The sequence below is a fragment of the Bolinopsis microptera genome, chromosome 5, assembly GCF_026151205.1.
Source record: "Bolinopsis microptera isolate Bmic1 chromosome 5, MBARI_Bmic_1.0, whole genome shotgun sequence".
Taxonomy (NCBI): Eukaryota; Metazoa; Ctenophora; class Tentaculata; order Lobata; family Bolinopsidae; genus Bolinopsis; species Bolinopsis microptera.
Window position 1 is genome coordinate 19,588,753 of NC_087076.1, and position 5,957 is coordinate 19,594,709.

Below are 5,957 nucleotides of genomic sequence, written 5' to 3' on the forward strand. Positions count from 1 at the left end.
AGGATTTTATAGTTTAATAATTTGACATGAAGTGTCAATTTTAAAACTTCTCACGCTGCTCGAAAGCATCGATACCATTTTTGATTCTCTTATAGTACCGAGTACCGAACTTGATGGTTTTAATAATTTAACACTTCCACCTGTCGTGAAATTGTCAGTTGCAAGCTCTATAATATAGAAATATATAAAAGTATTGACCCTAATATTAAACGCTTTGACGTGTTCCACCTTCCTCGCCTACGCGTCGTAGCGAGTAAACGCCTTGTCAGTAAAATAAAATCAATATCAGTCTCATGGCTTATGCTGTGCATAATCTGCGCGAGCATAATATAGCTCCAACAGAACTTTAACTGTGATGCGATTTGATTTAGAGCAAATAAGGCAAGTTATATTGCAAAACAGTTGGGCATGGGGTAATATGTTAAAAAGTTCAAACTGACAAGCTGCTTCATTTGGAATGGTCGAGAAGAAAATAGCGGCAGTTTCTAAAAAAACAGGAGAATATCTGAAAATATCCCTCTAACAGTGCTGCACGCCGCCGTTTTTTTTCTCTAAACGGCGGCGGAGTGGTTGAAATCGGCGGCGGCGTGATCGGCGTGAGGTCAAGTGATTTCGCAGATTCAATTTTCCTCTAGAGCAATGATTTTGATTGGGCAGTGATAGTGAGTGAGACAATGTTGGGAGTGCCAGCCAGTAACTCTGTCAAATGAACAGCCCACTGAGGAGTGGGTGAGCGGAAACGAGAGAACAGCAGAAAGCTGTGATGATATGATTGGATAACTTGAAACTGAAGAGCGCAATTGGAAACAATCGGTAACAAAAACAATAGGCATTGGGTAGGCTTGTCGACGAAATGTTTACAATTTCAGACATCAAATAGTTTTCGGTTCAATAAATTGGGGCTCTTACTTTGAATATAAATTCCATGAATAGAATGGCATTCTAGTTCAACAAAGTGCGTACATAGATCAATGTGGCAATGTATGATGTATCTTGTATTACATGGAAATTCCAAGGCTACGTACGACACATTATATGCCATTATGGAATGTAGTAGGCAGTACCTACCCTTGAAATTCCTCTAACTCTATAACAAAGCTATTCAGAGATGAAATGCTTCATTATAAGTGTATTATAATACGGTAATACTAAAGATCATACTCACAGACTAAACTCTAAACGTCCTATAAGCGGTTTTATTTGAATTCCTCAAACACAGCTCAGGACTAATTTCGTGGTTGCGGTGATTCGGTCTTGCTACCACAAGGAATATAATTTAAGTCTCGTTAATAAATTATGAGGAATCATTATTAATGATTCATTAATCTTGACGCCCCTTTATTCCCCAATTTTTGGCTAAATGGATAAAAAACAGCTAAAATTTGAGTTAGGATAAAAATGTTGTAAAATTTTCATGAATCACGTGACTAAATCGTGGAAAGACCAAAAAAGGACAACGTTCGCTCGACACCGTGAATATACTACAACATCTCATAATAGACTATTATTAGATGTTGTGCTTACCCACTATTATATACCTTACGAGACATATTTAAAAGACATATTTAGAAGATACGAAAGTCGGTGGTTTTCCAAAAAAACAAGTCTATATTTTCGGACTACCAAAATTTAGGTCACCATTATTATTTCCCCAAACTATTTTTCAGGTATTTTCTTTAATTATGACTTTGTCGATTTACTATCAATATAGTACGTTAAAAATCCCATATTTTCGTTCCCAAAACATTTAGGTCACCAGAATTATGTCGAATATAAATATGTCTCGTAAGGTAGTAGCAGGATGGTGTCAATGGTGTCAAAAGACGGCAATAATTATTAATTTCTTGATTTTTCACCACTTGGGAGTCCACATTTCGGGACCTAAAGTTCTTATTCCTTGGCCAATTTTTAATTTCTTCATTCTGATAAAAAGGCCATAAAAGCATTCGACCCAGCCAAAAAAGTTTCAATTGTATATCTCTGACAGTTTTTGCGGAAATTCGTGTTAAAGTTGATGCCGTAGTGTCAGTAAAATGGCACCCATATCTCCATATATAATATATCGTCTCGCTCTATATATCGTCTCGCTAGTATGTATACTAGCAGGAACCCGTCTAACCCTTAAGTGGTGCCAAGACTCAAGAGACTAAAATAATTATTACCTATTTAATTTGCGTTTTTGACACTATTTAAACTTGGGGGTTCAAATTTTGGGCACTAAAACTAAAATTCAAAGCGTTCTTTAGAGCAACTGAAAGTGCAGTTCGTGTCAATGGGGAATTGACAAGATGGTTTGATGTCGATTCGGGGACTGGACAAGGTGGTGTGCAAGGGCCTCCCATTTTCAACCTTGTACTTAACTGGGGATTAGAACTTGCCGAGACTAAAATAATTATTACCTATTTAATTTGCGTTTTTGACACTATTTAAACTTGGGGGTTCAAATTTTGGGCACTAAAACTAAAATTCAAAGCGTTCTTTAGAGCAACTGAAAGTGCAGTTCGTGTCAATGGGGAATTGACAAGATGGTTTGATGTCGATTCGGGGACTGGACAAGGTGGTGTGCAAGGGCCTCCCATTTTCAACCTTGTACTTAACTGGGGATTAGAACTTGCCGAGAAGTTTAAAAATATATCGCGTGGTTTTACTCTTCAGTACAGACAAAGTTCCAGACAACCAGAAAAATGTGTCATTGATTTGGACTATGCTGATGACATAGCAGGCATGGATGACACTGTCGAGGGACTGCAAGAAACAACGGACAATATTGCGAAATACTGTGGGCTTGGGGGTTTAAAGATGAACGCAAAGAAAACAGAGATCATGGTAATTGGGAAAGATACGTCGCAGCACCCACTCCCAGAGAATAGGACCATAGATATTACTGTCGATGGAAACTCTGCAAAGCAGGTCACTCAATTCACTTATTTGGGTGCCAAAATTACATCGGATGGCAAGATCGATAAAGAAATAAGTGTCAGGATTGGAAAAGCAACCGGAGCTTTTAACCAACTCAATAACATTTGGAAGAATAAGAACATAAGCATTAACAACAAAGTGCGAATCTACATCGCAGCTGTTCTTACCATTCTGACCTATGGAAGTGAGACATGGAACACGACTCAAGTGCAGACAAGAAGATTAGAGTCTTTCCATCTGTACTGCTTACGCAGAATCCTGAGAGTGAGGTGGTTCCATCGAGTAAGAAATGAAGATGTTTTAAGAAGGGCTTCAATAACTGCTCTTACTGACATAATAGCAACAAAACGGCTACGTTGGTTTGGACATGTCAGTAGAATGCCTGAAGATCGGTTACCTTACTATCTACTTGAATGGAAACCGAAGCATGGGAAACGATCAAGAGGCAGGCCTAGGAAGAGCTTAAATGATGTGTTTATTGAAGATGCTGAGCAGAGATTGGATCGTAATGGACTCACGATTGATTGTATGAGAAGATTGGCTGCAGATCGAAAAGGATGGAGAAATATTACCCGCCGAAGTTGTATAATACAAAGTAATGACGCAGATGACGCAGACTAATCCTTTTGGATGGAGATCTCGCCATGTAACATGTAACATGTAAAACTATAGCATTTGAACCAGTATAATATCTTGTACAATTTTTGCGGAAAGTCGTGTTTAAGTTGATGCCGTCGTGTCAGTAAAATGGTACGGACATATATATATAATATATATATAATATATATATATATATATATATCGTCTCGCTTTATATTATATAGTAAGATGTAGTAAGATATAGTGGGTAAGCACTACATCTAATATTCTGATAATCCCAATAATGAAACATCTGCCAGGAGGTCAATCAAAACCATTGCAATCAAGACTATTGTAATGAACTACTTCTCTGAACCTGGGGCCAGTGGGTGGCCATTGGGTGGCTGTTATTATTTTCACGCATGATCCGTCGATTCGAGCATCATTAATGGTGAGTTTCTAGCTTTTGTGGACTCATAAGGTGAATATCGCAGCGCGTTAGAGTGCAGGTTAGAAACGCGTTAGAGTAAGATTAAGAACCCAATACAGCATGGAGGGGGGATTGGCGAGGAAGTGAATTATACTTCTAACCCGGTGATATTCAGTAGTACTGACCTACTAGTCTCGGCACCGCAATTAATTAGACATGATCTGCAGATATCCGCCCCTGTCACTGCTAATCATTATACTTGGAAGCTCACTGCTTGTACCAACCTGTTGTCAGGAATAACCCTGCCTTGAGACTCAGGAAATCAGTGGTACCGGGTAGTCTGACGCTCAGACTACAAATACTGATCATAGTTCGTGGGCAATCTAACTCTTCCATCCTATACCAAGACGTATAACTATATAATAAAGTAATAAGTAACTTTAAAGATATTATTATATTAATATTTGATTAATTTTCAATTCGGAGTACTTCACATTGCACCACAAGGCACCACACGGCACCAAACGACACCACACGGCACCACACTGCACCACACGGCACCAAACGGCACCACACTGCACCACACGGCACCACACTGCGCCACACTGCACCACACTGCACCACACTGCGCCACACGGCACCACGCTGCACCACACGGCACCACACTGCGCCACACTGCACCACACTGCATCACACTGCACCACATTGCACCTCACTGCACCACAGACCACACTGCACCACACTGCACCACACTGCACCACATTGCACCACACTGCGCCTCACTGCACCACAGACCACACTGCACCACACTGCACCACACTGCACCACACTGCACCACACTGCACCACACGGCATCACACTGCACCACATTGCACCACACTGCACAACACGGCACCACACGGCACCAAACGGCACCACACTGCACCACACGGCACAACACGGCACCACACTGCACCACATTGCACCACACGGCACCACACTGCACCACACTGCACCACACGGCACCACACTGCACCACATTGCACCACACGGCACCACACTGCACCACACTGCACCACACCACACTGCACCACACTGCACCACACTGCACCACACTGCACCACATTGCACCACACAGCACCACACGGCACCACACTGCACCACACTGCACCACACCACACTGCACCACACTGCACCACACTGCACCACACTGCGCCACACGGCACCACACGGCACCACACAGCACCACACTGCACCACACGGCACCACACTGCACCACACTGCACCACACAGCACCACACTGCACCACACGGCACCACACAGCACCACACTGCACCACACTGCACCACACGGCACCACACTGCACCACACTGCACCACACCACACTGCACCACACTGCACCACACTGCGCCACACTGCACCACACAGCACCACACTGCACCACACGGCACCACACAGCACCACACTGCACCACACGGCACCACACAGCACCACACTGCACCACACGGCACCACACAGCACCACACTGCACCACACGGCACCACACAGCACCACACTGCACCACACGGCACCACACAGCACCACACTGCACCACATGGCACCACACAGCACCACACTGCACCACACGGCACCACACGGCACCACACAGCACCACACGGCACCACACGGCACCACACGGCACCATACTGCACCACACGGCACCTTGTACAGAGCTGATCTCTGTGAGAGCAGCGGGAACAAACCGGGACGATCGTTTTTCTCAACTGCTAGTAGTTATGCATATGTTAAGTAATCTCTGAAACTAGTAATTTGTAAAACTTTATAACCTTGAAAAATTTGATTAGTACTGATCTCGCACAAAAATCTCCCATAAAAATCTGTGATAGGTAACTACGTAAACTGTCAAGAATTGCCCTCAAGAATACAGAGAAAAATCACGGACGAAGGGTGGAGGCACAACCTATCAAAGAATCTGTAAATTTCGTAGTTCGATTGACCGCGGAGTTTGGGGAAAGAACATCAACATTGAATCGGGGGTCACGGTAAACCG